The sequence below is a fragment of the Diceros bicornis genome, chromosome 28, assembly GCF_020826845.1.
Source record: "Diceros bicornis minor isolate mBicDic1 chromosome 28, mDicBic1.mat.cur, whole genome shotgun sequence".
NCBI lineage: Eukaryota > Metazoa > Chordata > Mammalia > Perissodactyla > Rhinocerotidae > Diceros > Diceros bicornis.
In genome coordinates, this window is record NC_080767.1 from 31477135 (window position 1) to 31492753 (window position 15619).

General features: G+C 38.7%; 1 pseudogene; it reads left to right on the forward strand.

The window, feature by feature from the left end:
* The first annotated feature begins 4653 nt into the window (after positions 1–4653).
* Positions 4654–5591, forward strand: LOC131393609 (olfactory receptor 1L6-like; annotated as a pseudogene).
* Positions 5592–15619: the final 10028 nt, after the last annotated feature.

A 15619-nucleotide genomic window follows, 5' to 3' on the forward strand; every position in this document is an offset into this window, starting at 1 on the left:
TGAGGTTCAGAGTTCCTGTAATCCTCTTCTCAATCCCCTCTCTGCTGTCAGCATTTTGCTTCTTTTTTTAAATTTTATTTTATTGTGGTAAGAACACTTAACATGAGATACATGCTCTTAATAAATTTTCAAATGTGCATCACATTATTATTTGTGTATGTGTATATGTGAGTGGTGTCTTTGTATATAATCTCTGGTCAAAATATATGTTTTCCACTTTAGGCAGGTGAAATATACAAAGAAAAAAGGTGAAGTCATTTGAATGGCTTCCCCAAAAATAAAATTTCAATTCATTGAAGTTGCAAAGTAGGGAAAACTCAATTATGATCATTTCTATACGTAGCTAATCCCATAGAAATCAAGATCACATTGAAGTTCACAAAAAACATTTTTTTTCAGTGTAGGAATTTCTCCAATACTATCTCTATGGTATTTAATCAATAGGCATGATTTAAACAATTTCATAAAGGGAAGCTTCAATTTTTCCCAGAAAAGAACATATGAAAATACTGTATTGTAAGAAATAGAATATTAATATCTTTGAAGCCCTGAGGGCCTCTTCTTGATCAAATTAATCTCCGACCCCACCAAAGGTAACAACTACCCTATTTCTAAATTATTTACATGTCTTTATAGCTTTAAATATATATACTTGTATATATAAATGTGTTTTTAAATTATATAAATCTTATATAAATACAAATTGTTTAATTTTATATTTTTTGTCATTTATTTAAAAATGTATCACATTGTACTATATTCCTCTGTAATTTGCTTCTTTTTGTTTAACTTTACTTTTATTAGATTCAACAATGTTAATTTGAGTGGCTATAGTTCATCCATCTTTGTTGCTATATAACTTTAATATTGCATTGCATATGTATTATTATATATGCATATATAAAAATATATGTATGTAGAAACCATAATTTATTTATCTATACAAGGTAATTCCATGATTTTTTGTTTGTTTGTCTGCTATTACAAATGACGCTGCCAGGAACATTCTTATCCATGTCTCCTAGCATATAATTCTAAAAGTGGAAATACTAGCTCAGAGGGTCTGTGCATCATCGACTTTACTAAGTAAGCGACTGTTGTACAAAATAATTGTAACAGTTTGCACTGCCACCTGCAGGATATCATATTTCCCATTGTATTTCATTATAATGCCTTAACATTGTTCCTGTTGGTGCTGGTGGGGGAAGTCTTGGCCTGGGAAAACAAATTTTTAAATGTGCAATACATTATACTTGACTATAGGTACAATGCTTCACAGGAACTCTCGAGAGCTTATTCATCTTATTTAACTGAAACTTTATGCCCATTGATTACTAATTCCTCATTTCCTCCTCCCCTCAGCTTCTGGAAACCACCATTCTACTCTGATTCTACGAATTTTACTATTTTAGATACCTCATATAAGTGGAATCATGACATATTTGTCTTTCTTTGGCTGGTTTATTTCACTTAACATAATGTCCTTAAGATTCATATGTTGTCACATATGGCAGAATTTCCTTCTTTTTTAAGGCTGAATGGTATTCCACTGTAGGTATGTACCACATTTTCTTTATCCATTCGTCTGTCAAGGGACACTTAAGTTGTTTCCACATCTTGGCTATTGTGAATAATGTTGCAATAAACATAAGAGTGCTAATATCTCTTCAAGATAGTGATTTCATTTCCATCAGACATATACCTCGAAGTGGAATTGCTGGATCATATGGTAATTCTATTTTTAATTTCTTGAGGAACTCATACTGTTTTCCATAATGGCTGTACCAATTTACATTCCCACCAACAGTGTGCAAGTATTCCCTTTACTCCACATCCTCACCAACACGTTGTCTTTTGTTATTTTGATAATAGCCATCATAACAGGTGTGAGGTGAGATCTCATTGTGGTTTTGATTTGCATTTCCCTGATGATTAGTGATGTTGAGCATTTTTTCTTCGATCTGTTGGCCATTTATATATCTTCTTTGGAGAAATATCTATTCAAGTCCTTAGCCCATTTTTTAATTGGCTTATTAGGGTTTTTTCTATTGAGTTGTAGGAGTTTCATCATTTTACTTTCTTATTTTAAAACTTCTTGGGCAAGGCTCTTGAGACTTCCTGACCCCCTCACACAGACATACACAATCATCATGTCCCCTTGCCTCATGCTGTCCTCTTCTCCATTTCTCCCACAGTCTCAGCTTAGAAACAATCTACCTTGGAACCAAAGAGGATGCATAGAAATAATCATAGGAACAAGGGAGCTGATAGCAAACCAGTCTCTTGGCCCACATCAAGCGATTTTTGAGAGGGTGGAACATACTGGGTGAAAAGGTCATCTGGCTTTCATGAGCTCTCTGAAATCACTCTCAGGGACCTGGTTGTGTGCAAGCTGTCAGCATCAGGCCCCTTAATTTATCTGTCACTACTGCAGGAAAGACTCTATAAAGCAAGAAATCCACTGGAATCTCTGTTCCTTCACCTTCTCTGACCAGGAAACTCTAACACCTTCTGCTCTGCTTCTCCCCATCCTGACATTACTCTCCTTTCAGTGATAACCTCGACTATTTCTCTCTCTCTCTCTCACTTTCTTTTTCCTTGACCCAGCTAAATCGGGTACTATATATTAAATATGAGAATTATTATTTTCCCTTATTTTATATTACTTATATATTATTGATACGATTAGGACTTACATAGCACCTGCTCATTTACAAAGCACTTTTCAGACATGTTCATTCATTTGGTGCCCACGACCTTCTGATGAAAACGGTATGGTACTTCTCCCACTTTTCCATGAGAAAAATAAGTGAGTCACAAAGACTTTCCAAGGGGAAAGCTGGTAAATAACTAAACCAGAACTAGAACCCAAATCCTAGACTATTTCCACTAATTCTCTTGATCCAAAGAATCTGATTCTAGTCATTTACACAACATGCCTCAGTCATTCAAGATGCTGTCAAAGTTGTCCACTCTGAGTTTATTCTGTCAGCAAATATTTAATAGGCAGAGAGGTGATATTGTATAATGGCTAAGAATGGGACCCTGAAGCCAAACTGCTTGTGTTGGAATTATAGCCACTTACTAGTTATACTATCTTGAGCAAGTTACTGATTACTACAATAAGTCTGTAATTCAGTTTCCTCATGTGTACACTGCCAGAGTTCTTATGTGGATTAAATCGTCATACAGTGCCTAGCACATGGTAAATACTCTCTACGTGTTCAGTATTTTTATTAGGCACCTGCTACAAGGATACAGTAGTGAACTGAGGATACAGTATTGAATAGCCAGACAGGTCCCTCTTCTTACAGAAGCAGTATCCTGGACCTCTCCTATGTCAATCACGTCTTATTGTGCCCTTCCTAGTAGGAGAAATCACTTTGTTCAAAGTTCCAAGCACTTTGGGGAGAAAACAGATGCTTCAGGAACCTATGCTCCTACATCTTAGCAAAGTGCCCAGAGAGATGCAGACAATATGGATTCTTTCCAACAACACAAAGAATTTCATTTAAGTACTTGGAACATCAAAAAAAGAATAATAATTGGCACCCAGCAACCTTGGGTGTAGACTTCTTCTCACTCACCTTTGTCACCCTTTATCTGGGCTCACTGAAAGACATCTGCAGATAACTCCCCGCATTCTGCTCTGGAACTAATCCTGACCCTAGGCAAAGTGAACATTAGCCCAAGTCTGGGAACACAGTGACTGACTCAGCATCAAGTAATTCTGGCTGATAGCCAGGATCTGATCCTGAGTGTAGGGGCAGGTAATTAATTTCTGATCATGTTCCATTGCAACTGAGTTTCTGTCTTTATAAATTGCTGAGCGGAGTCATAATTCATTCCAGACTGGGATCCTACTTTCTTCTCTCTAGATCTTGCTCCTTAATGCCCATCTCTAGGACAAGAATTCAGTTCCTGAGCCCCAGAACTTTGCTATCTAGTCCTCTCAGTGTTATCTGCCAGCATATCTGCATCTTTTATATAGTTCTCATGCTCAGAAAACCACCTATAACTCAATTCAATTCCCATCTACTGTCAAGGCATTCACCTATTACTTCTGTTATGACTTTCTTAATACCACCCACCTACATGAAATAAAAAGTTTAACCAAACCAGATGGATGCCCTCTCACTACCAGAAAGTGGTCTGCCTCTATGCCCCAAAGTTCCAAAAAGTGGTTCTGCCCCCATGTCATACAGTTTCACCTCCTGGGGGATTGTAGACTTTCCAGTTTCATGGCACTCCTGACTTGATTGTTACTAAAATTCCTAAACCCATTCCACAAGCTTTTCTCAAAGAGATTGAGCTACGAACACCATCTCTAGGATATGTATGTGTTTTCTTCAGGGAGAAGTTGAGATAGTCTAATATCAGTTTTTAGGAAACCAAAAAAGAGACAGAATAGTTTGAGGAGATAAATTTCATAATTTCTGTCTTTATAGATGAAGGAAATTAAAATTCAGGAGGTGACTTCATGCTCAGTGTAAATTAGTGACAGAGCCAGAATGGAAAGCCAGACCTGTGTGACCCCAAAATCCATACTCCTGTCAACTATACCAGCCACTCATAGGAAGTTATAGGAACTGGATACTCCAAGCCAGGACACACATCTAACATCCCTTTATATTTTCTACTTGCAGGACAGCGATGCCAAGGGAAAACCAGAGTCACATCACTGAATTCCTCCTTCTGGGACTGACCAGTGACCCCAAACGGCAGGTGTGGCTCTTTGCCAGCTTCCTGGCCATGTACTTGGTCAATGTGGCTGGAAACTCAGTCATCATTGCAGCCATCCGGAGGGATGCTCGCCTCCACACCCCCATGTACTTCTTCCTCTCCAACCTGTCTTTCGTGGACATCTGCTTTACAAATGTTATTGTGCCAAGAATGCTGGCAAACATGCTGAGCAAGAGCAAGAAGGTCCCCTTTGCCCACTGCCTCACCCAGATGTATTTCTTTGTGACCTGCGCGATCACTGACAGCTTCCTCTTGGCTGCCATGGCCATTGACCGCTACATGGCCATCTGTATCCCACTGCATTACACCACGACCATGAGCCCCAGGCACTGTCTCCTGCTGGTGATAGCATCCTGGTGGTGTCCCACCTCCACTCGCTCACCCACACGATTCTCATGGCCCGCCTCTCTTTCTGTGGGCCCAATGTCATCCACCATTTCTTTTGTGATGTCCAGCCACTGCTAATCCTCTCCTGCTCTGACACCTCTGTCAATGAGCTTTTGGCCTTCACAGAGGGCTCCTTTGTGATCATGACACCCCTTGTCCTCATCCTTGTCTCTTATGTCTACATCACCCGTGCTGTTCTGAAGGTCCCTTATGGGAGAGGCAGGTACAAGGTCTTCTCCACTTGTGGATCCCACCTCACAGTCGTGGCACTATACTATGGGACTGCCATCTCAGTGTACATTCGCCCCTCATCCACCTACTCAGTGACAAAGGACCGTGTGGTCACTGTCATTTATACTGTGGTAATCCCCATGCTGAACCCTTTTATCTATAGCCTTAGGAACAAGGACATGAAACAAGCGTTGAGAAAGCTCACTAGAAGAAAAGACTACAATAAGTAACACATATTTTATGGAGAGGTAGTTTGAACTTATGTAAATATCCTGTTCCTCATCAAACTTTTCCCCATCTATTCATTTACCTAAATTGCTATAGACTTATGTTTTCTTACTTTATTCAGTGATGTATAATTTATTATTTCTGTGTCCTTTTGATATGTTCCCGTCATTCTTTGAGCACTATCTTGCTTTCTATCACATCAAGATGTTCCAGTCTCATCTTGTACTTTCTCTGCTCCAGTCCTGGAATCAGCCATTTCTCCAAAAAGCCAGGATTCCCAACCTTGATGCCCTCTTCACCCTACTCAGACTCTGATATATGTCAAGTTAGTCTTCATCCACTTTTGGATCTGACTCCGTTCTCTAGGATGTACCTTACACAGATGTCCTTCTCACCCTATGTGGGCCCCAACACCTAATGCTGTGTTGCCCTCAAGCATGGACAACCTTCTTACCATGTTGGATCTCTGATTCCACATACTGGGTTGCCTCTTCACAGTGAAACCTGTCTCATCCTGTTTCGGTTTTAACTCCCCACATTGGGTTTCCTCTTTCCGTGGAAGCCCTCTTCCTCCCCTCACACGGACTCCAACATCTCATGGGAGGCTGTCCTCATCTTGGACATCCTCCTCCCCTGTTCAGGTTCTGAGAACCTACATCTGGCTGTCCCTGTGTATAGATGCCATCTTCACTCTGCTTGAACTCTGTATTAGTCTCTGTTTTAGAGAAACAAAACCAAAACGATATAAATATGTAGATGTATAGATATAAAGTAAAGAATTGTCTCATGTGATTATGGAGGCTGAGAAGTCCCAAGATCTGCAGTTGGCAAGCTGGAGACTCAGGATAGCTGATGATATAGTTCCAGTCTGCGTCCGAGTCCAAAGACAGAAGAAGACCAACGTCCCAGCTTGAAGATATTCAGGCAGAGGGAGCAAATTCTTTCCTACTCAGCCTTTTTGTTCTATCCAGGCCTTCAGCGAAAACTCATGAAACCACCTGCTTTGCCACTGCAGACCAAGACACTTGGTGGAAACTTCTCAGAGATTCTCAAGACTTGCAGCATCATCCAGACAAGCCTTTGAGAACCATCTGCTTTGGTGCTTCTGGCAAAGATCTTCAGTATCAATCTCTTACCTCTAGCAGAAGCTTCTCTGAACTTTGCTCCTCTCATTCTTTCAAAAATTTTGTAAGCCCCAAATTCTATATTAAACTCATTATATTAGGAATATAATGTTTTTCTAATCAGGAATGTTTTTCTAACTGGTTGATGCAATTTTTAGTACCAAAAATGATTCCAAGGAAATAGAAATTTAAATATGAGAATCTGGAATTTGCTATACAATATACTTAGATCTGAAGGTAGTCATGACTTCAATTACTAGTGAGAAATAAGACACTGTTAACCCATTGACTCAACTGGCAACATAGTTACAATCACTTGGGAGACCAAATAGCCTTAGCAATAGGATGTTACAATGGAAATAAAGAGGATAAGGAGAGTGGAGTGGACTGGCTGCTTCAGAGTATAGTAGAGAACTTTGAGAAAGAATATGGAGGTGACGTAAGCAACATAGCAGAGTGAGCTGTTCCCTTTGTCTCTCCCCATTTTGAACTATAACTAAATGGACATTCATTGACCAACAGAGGAAGCCTACACAGCACAACAAGATGCCTGAGAGACACATGCATCTATTCATCTGAGGTGGATTGACTGACCCTCTGGGAAGTGGTGGAGATAGGTAAGTGCTCCCTACTCTCCCCCAACAGCCCTGTGCACACACAGGATCACTTTCCAGCCTGGTGCGAGTGCCCCAAAAGTGGGGATGTGCCCTGAGGCAACTGTAGGAAGAGGCAGTGCAGCCCTTAGCCCACTGATGATTGCTTTCCTAGTGAGGGGGGAGCCCACTGTGCCCCTGAGGCCCCAAGAAGGTGCCCTGATCAGGTCCTCACAAGAAGCCCCACCCACCAAGCACAGCAGCCTGTGGGTCTGCAAGCAGAGTCTGCAGCAGAAATAAGCACACCAGGGCAGGCATTATCCAGGCCCCCATGAGTGCACATAGTGTCACTGAGCCCCAAAAGAGGGAGTGCACCCCCAGGGGACTGCAGGTATAGGCAGCAGCTGCCCTTAACCCACTCATGATCACTTTCCTGGTGGGGAGTGGGGAGCCCACTGTGCCCCTGTGGGCCCAAGGAGTGGCCTTAGCTTGGTCCCCATGAGGAAACCCTGCCCACCAAGCACAGTACACACAAGTGCCTGAACGCTCTCCAGGCTGGTGAAAGCACCCACAGTACCCACACTACTTCCAGCAGACAGGGTGGGACCAGAAACTCTGCTCTGCTCCCCCAAGTGGTAGCAGGTGGAATCTGCAACCTAATACTGCCACAAATGCCCCAACAAAAGATTAGTTCATCAAACACCATAAGAAACCACGACAAAAATTCAGACCAGCAGGAAAATCACAATTCTCCAGAAACCAACCCTGAAGGCACAGAAATTTACAATCTAAATGATGGAGAATTCAAAATAGCTGTCAGAAAGAAGCTCAACAAGTTACAAGAGGACACAGAAAAACAGTTCAGTGAGCTCAGGAATAGAATGAACCTCTTCACCCAAGAGGTTGAAACTATAAAAAAAAATCAAGTGGAAATTCTGGATATGAAATACATAATCAGTGAAATAAAAAATAATCTAGAATCCTTAAAGAATAGAGATGATGTTATGGAGGAAAGAATTTGTGATTTAGAGGATAAAAATATAGAAATGCTACAGGTGGAGGAGGAGACAGAAATAAGATTTTTTTTAAATGAAGGAATTCTTAGAGAAATATATGACTCAATTAGGAAAAGTAGCATAAGGATTATAGCTATTCCAGAGGGAGAAGTGAGAGAGAAAGGAGTAGAGAGCTTGTTCAAAGAAATAATAGCTGATAACTTCCCAAACCTGGGGAAGGAACCAGATTTACAAATACACAAAGCTAATAGAACGCCTAATTACATCAATGCTAAAAGACTTTCTCCAAGGCATATAATAGTAAAACTAGCAAAAGTCAATGACCAAGAAAAAAATTAAGGGCAGCAAGACAAAAGAAAATAACATACAAAGGAACCCCTATCAGGCTTTCAGCAAATTTCTCAGCAGAAGCCCTACAGGCTAGGAGAGAAGGGAACAATATATTCAGAATGCTGAAAGGCAAAAACTTTCAGTCAAGAATACTCTACCCAGAGAAACTTTCCTTCAGATACAATGGAGAAATAAACACATTCCCAGATAAACAAAAGCTGAAGGAGTTCATCACTGCTAGACCTCTCCTACAAGAAAGAACTAAAGATGCACTCACACAACAAACAAAAAGGCAAAGGCCTACAAACTGTTGAGCAAGGAGATAATTAGACAGAAAAATCAGAAAACGGCAGCTCTATCAGAACAGGGAAGTAAATACTCAGTTATAACCTAAAGATAAAGTGAATGAAAGCATCAAAAGTAACTACAAACACTTGAGCTTAGTCACAAACTTGCAGCATTAAAAACAGAATAATTGGTATCAACAATAACTCAGAAGAGGAAGAGGAAACGGATGGAACCTGCTTAGGTTAATGGAGATAAGAGGCTATGAGAAAATGGACTATTTCACCTATGAGATCTTTTATACAAACCTCACGGTAACCACTAAACAAAAAATCAGAGCAGAGCCACAATTCACAAAAAGAGAAAACCTCCTCGGAAAACCACCAAAATGAAATGGCAGTAAGAATTACAAAAGAAGAGAAACAATGGAAACACAAATCAACGGGAAAACAATGGCAGTATTAAGCCCTCATATATCAATAATAACTCGAATGTAAATAGATTGAATTCTCCAATAAAAAGACACAGAGTAGCTGGATGGGTTAAAAAACAAGACCCAACAATATGATGCCTCCAGGAAACACATCTCAGCTCTAAAGACAAACATAGGCTCAGAGTGAAGGGATGGAAGACAACACTCCAAGCTAATGGCAAACAAAGGAAAGCAGGTGTTGCCATACTTATATCAGACAAAGCAGACTTCAAGTTAAAAAAGACAATGAGAGACAAAGAGGGACAGTATTTAATGATAAAAGGGACATTGCACCAAGAGGACATAACACTTATTAATATATACACACCTAACACAGGGGCGCCAAAGTACATAAAACAACTATTAACAGATCTAAATGGAGAAATTAACAACAACACAATAATAGCACAGGACCTAAGCACCCAGTTACATCAATGGACAGATCATCCATACAAAAAGTCAACAAAGAAAGAGTAGTTTTAAATGAATCACTTGATCAGATGGACTTATACATATATACAGAGCATTCCATCCAAAAACAGCAGAATACACATTCTTCTCAAGTGCATACAGATCGCTCTCAAAGATAGACCATATGTTGGGAAACAAGGCAAGCCTCAATAAATTTAAGAAGATTGAAATAATTCCAAACATCTTTTCTGACCACAGTGCTATGAAATTAGAAATCAAATACAAGAAAAAAAATGGGAGAATCAAACATATGTGGAGACTAAACAACATGCTACTGAACAACCATTGGATCAATGAAGAAATCAAAGGAGAAAATAAAAAATACCTGGAGACAAATGAAAATGAAAATACAACATACCAACTCCTATGGGATGCAGCAAAAGTGGTCATAAAAGGGAAATTCAGGGCAATACAGACCCACCTAAACAAACAAAAAAAATCTCAAATAAGTAACCTTAAACTGCACTTAACAGAACTACAAAAAGAATAACAAACAAAGCCCAAAGGCAGCAGAAGGAGGGAAATAATAAAAATCAGAGCAGCAATAAATGAAATAGAGACTAAAAAACAGTAGAAAGGATTAATGAAACTAAGAGCTGGTTCTTTGAGAAGATAAACAAAATTGACAAACTCTGCCAGACTCACCAAGAAAAAAAGAGAGAAAGCTCAAATACATAAAATTAGGAATGAAAGAGGAGAAAGTACAACAGATTCTGCAGAAATACAAAGGATTATAAGAGAAAACTATGAAAAAGTATATGCCAACATTGGATAATCAGGAAGAAATGGATAAATTCTTAGATTCATGCAACCTCCCAAAACTGAATCAAGAAGAAACAGACAATCTGAATAGACCAATCACAAGTAAAGAGATTGAAACAGTAATCAAAAACCTCCCCAAAAACAAGAGTCCAGGACCAGATGGCTTCTCTGGAGAATTTTACCAAACATTCAAAGAAGATTTAATACCTATCCTTCTCAAACTATTCCAAAAATTGAAGAAGACAGAATGCTTCCTACCGCATTCTATGAGGTCAACATTACTCTAATACTAAAACCAGACAAGAATAACACAAAGAAGGAAAATTACAGGCCAATATTGCTGATGAACATAGATGCAAAAATCCTCAACAAAATATTGGCAAATTGAATACAGCAATTCATTAAAAGGATCATACCCATGATCAAGTGGGATTTATTCTAGGGGCACAAGGATGGTTCAATATCCGCAAATCAATCAATGTGATGCGCCACATTAACAAAATGAGAAATAAGAACCACATTATTATCTCAATAGATGCAGAGAAAGCATTTGACAAGGTCCAACATCAATTTATGATAAAAACTCTCAATAAAATGGATATTGAAGGAAAGTACCTCGATACAATAAAGGTCATATATGACAAACCCACAGCCAACATCATACTTAATGGTGAAAAACTGAAAGCCATCCCTCTGAGAACAGGAACAAGATAAAGGCGTCCACTCTCACCACTCCTATTCAACATAATACTGGAGGTTGTGGCCAGAGCAATTAGGCAAGAAAAAGAAATAAAAGGAATCCAAATTGGAAAGAAAGAAGTGAAACTCTCACTGTTTACAGATGACGTGATTCTGTATATAGAAAACCCTAAAAAATTCATCAGAAAACTATTAGAAACAATCAGCAACTACAACAAATTTGCAGGATACAACATCAACCTACAAAAATCAGTTGCCTTTCTATACACTAAAAATGAACTACCAGAAAGAGAAATCAAGAGTATAATCCGATTTACAATCAACAAAAAGAGTAAAGTGTCTAGGAATAAACTTAACCAAAGAGGTGAAAGACCTATACACTGAAAACTCTTAGGCGTTATTGAAAGAAAGTGAAGAAGACACAAAGAAATGGAAAGATATTCCACGCTCGTGGGTCAGAAGAAGCAACATAGTTAAAATGTCCATACTACCTAAAGCAATCTACAGATTCAATGCAATCCCAATTAGAACCCCAATGACAATCTTCACGGAAATTGAACAAAGAATGTTAATGTTTATATGTAATAACAAAAGACCCAGAATAGCCAAAGCTATCCTGAGAAAAAAGAACAAAGCTGGAGGCATCACAATCCCTGACTTCAAAATATACTACAAAGCTATAGTAATCAAAATAGCATGGTTCTAGCACAAAAACAGACACACAGATCAATGGAAAAGAATTGAAAGCCCAGAAATAAAACCTATGGACAGTTAATCCTTGACAAAGGAGCCAAGAACATCCAATGGAGAAAGGAAAATCTCTTCAATAAATGGTGCTGGGAAAACTGGACAGCCATGTGAAAAGAATGAAAGTAGACCATAATTTTGCACCATGCACAAAAATTAACTCAAAATGGATTAAAGACTTGAATGTAAGACCTGAAACCATAAAACTCCTAGAAGAAAATATAGGCAGTACACTATTTGACATTGATGTTAGTTGCATCTTTTCAAATACTGTGTCTGACTGGGCAAGGGAAACAAAAGAAAAAGTTAACAAATGGGACTATATCAGACTGAAAACCTTCTGCAAAGCAAAGGAAACCATGAACAAAACGAAAAGACAACCCACCAACTGGGAGAAAATATTCGCAAATCACTTATCCAACAAGGGGTTGATCTCCAAAATGTATAAAGAACACATACAACTTAACAACCAAAAAACAAACAACCCAATCAAAAAATGGGCAGAGAATATGAATAGGCATTTTTCCAAAGAAGACATACAGATGGCCAACAGACACGTGAAATGATGTTCAACATCACTATGTATTAGGGAAATGCAAATCAAAACAATCATGAGATATCACCTTACACGGGTAAGAATGGCTGTAATTACCAAGACAAAAAACAACAAATGTTGGGGACAATATGGAGAAAAGGGAACCCTCATGCCCTGCTGGTGGGAATGCAAACTGGTGCAGCCACTATGCAAAACAGTATGGAGATTTCTCAAAAAGTTAAAAATAGAAATACCATTTGATCCAGCTATCCCACTACTGGCCATTTATCCAAAGAACTTGAAATCAATGATCCAAAGAGATTTATGCACCCCTGTGTTCATTGCAGTGTTATTCACAATAGCCAAAACATGGAAGCAACCCAAGTGCCCATCAACTGACGATTGGATAAAGAAGATGTGGTATATGTTTACGATGGAATACAACTCAGCTATAAAAAAAGACAAAATTGTCCCATTTGCAACAACATGGATGGACGTTGAGGTTATGATGTTAAGTGAAATAAGCCAGACAGAGAAAGACAAATACCGCATGATTTCACTCATATGTGGAAGATAATGAATATATGGATAAAGAGAACAGATTGGTGGTTACCAGAGGGGAAGGGGGATTGGGGTGAGTGAAAGGGGTAAAGGGACACGTGTACTGTGATGGACAGTAACTAGACTACTTGGGGTGACCATGATGAAGTCTACTCAGAAATTGATAAACAATTATGTACACCCCAAATTACACAATGTTATAAACCATTATGATCTCAATAAAGTTACTGGAAAAAAAAGACATATTAAATAATACCTACTATATTATTCTTTAAAAAAAAAAAGAAGAAGAAGAATATGGCAAGCTCAGCATTTTAAATTCCAAGCTCGATACATAAGTTAAAAACTAAAAGCTTTTATGATTTCCCTGCGGGAAAAAAATCCCTTCTTCCTTCTTTCACAGGATCAAGATTTCTAAAAACTAAACCCAGAGTCTCATCCTGTAAGTGGCTGCATTACAATGCGAATTGAATTTACAGCCATTTACATTAAAGTTAGGGTATTGCTTGAGAAAGAGTGATTTCCTGAGAATTGGAATGGGAAAATTTTAAGATTCATTGCAATCTGACTACATGGAATCTCCAAATGTCATTGAGCCTCCTTTGCCAGTATCCACAGTCCTTTCTTCTCTCTATGAGGAAGTTATTTGCCCTCTGCCTAACAGGTTATAATACCTTTTCCTGAGGCAGTCATATTGAAGGGAGTGCTGAATCCCCTCAAGACCAACTTCCACCACCCCTCATTGTCTTCAGATCCATAATTAAACTTAAATCAAGGCAGAACCTCCAAAAAGAGAATTACCATGTCTGCCCTGACAGATGCCATACACAGTGAAAGAACAAGATATTACCTATTATGTTAGCAGGAAAATGGATAATATTTAGGGGAATGGGTCTAAAGGTATTAGACAAGGGAAGAAGGAAAATGATTTTGGATTGGGCTGGATTTATTGATGTGGGTGTACAAACCAGAAATTCTGGATTCATTGTGTTAGCTCAAGTAGCTGAAAGTGGCTCTAGCAGATTTCTCAGATGGTTAACTGAAACCTTGGCTACTTTAAGTAAAGTTGAGAACTTCCCTGTATCAATAGGGAAGTTATATACAGTATAGTATACCGTATATACTGTATACTGTAGAGAAAGTATGGAGACATAGGAATGTTGGAGTATACTTTTATGTGTCACCTCCCCTTAACTATATATCATACTGAGGGGTCTAGAAGATACTTCCTTTACCAAGGCTTTGAGAAACATATTGGTGAGGAAACCATTCATCCTTGAAAGTCTCAGCAGTGCATATTCTCTATAGATCGTGAGAGATGGCATATAGATTCTCTATATGGCTGTGAGAGATGTCAGAGAGATGTCTCTGGTGTTCCTTAAGTAAACACGGATTTCTCCTGCCTCAGGGCCTTTGAATTCCCATTTTCACTGTCTGAAATGCTTTTCCCTCAGATACTCACACATATCTCCACTTCTGCTCTCTCTCCATATTCAAGCTTTATTCAAATGACACTTAAATTCCATGGCTTTTTCCTCTTGGGAACACAGCTAGCCTGTATTTCCCAGCCTTTCTTAGCGTTGAGTATGGCCATGCAACTGAGTTCTAGCCAAAGGAAGGTGGGTGAAAAGAATGCTCTTCATTTTTCTGCCTGGCCCATTGAAGTCACCTACCTGCAACCCTTTCTCTTAACCCAACCACTGGCTGAATAGGGTGGTCTCTGATGAACTAAAGGAGGGTAGAGCCACAAGAAGGAGGGATCCTTGTGCCCTGAAAGACCACATGGAAATCATATTCATATTGGACTCTGTTTCAGCAAGAAATAAACTTTTATTGTGTAAGCCAAAAATAAACAGGCATAATAATAGTACACACGTCTGTGGGCTATTGTAAAGACTGAATGCGATGTAAAGCAACCAGCATAGAACCTTAGAATGCACTCAATGCGTGTTATAAATGATCGTGAAAGGAGTGCATGAAACTGTGAGAAAAATTACATGTGCCTGATAAGCATGAAATGTGCCTTGGTTGGTAATGTCACGATTGTAAGAACTGTGTAAAGTTGGTCAAAGGATATAAAGTTTTGGTTATACCAAATGAATAAATTCTTGAGATCTAATGTAGAGCGTGGTGACTATAGTTAACAACACTGTATTGTGTGCTTGAAATTTGCTAAGACGGTGGATCTTAAGGGTTCTCACTTCAAAAAAAAGGGTAAGTGTGTGAAGTGATGGATATGTTAGTTTAATTATGATGATCATTTCACAATGTATACATGTATCAAAATATCAAGTAGTATGCATTAAGTATATACTATTTTTATTTGTCAATTATACCTAAATAAAGCTGAAAAAAAAAGAATCATTCAAAGTCATTCTTCTGAGTCAAGGTAAATTAGAATACTTGAGAAAGGATTAAAAACTTTAGCTAAAAAA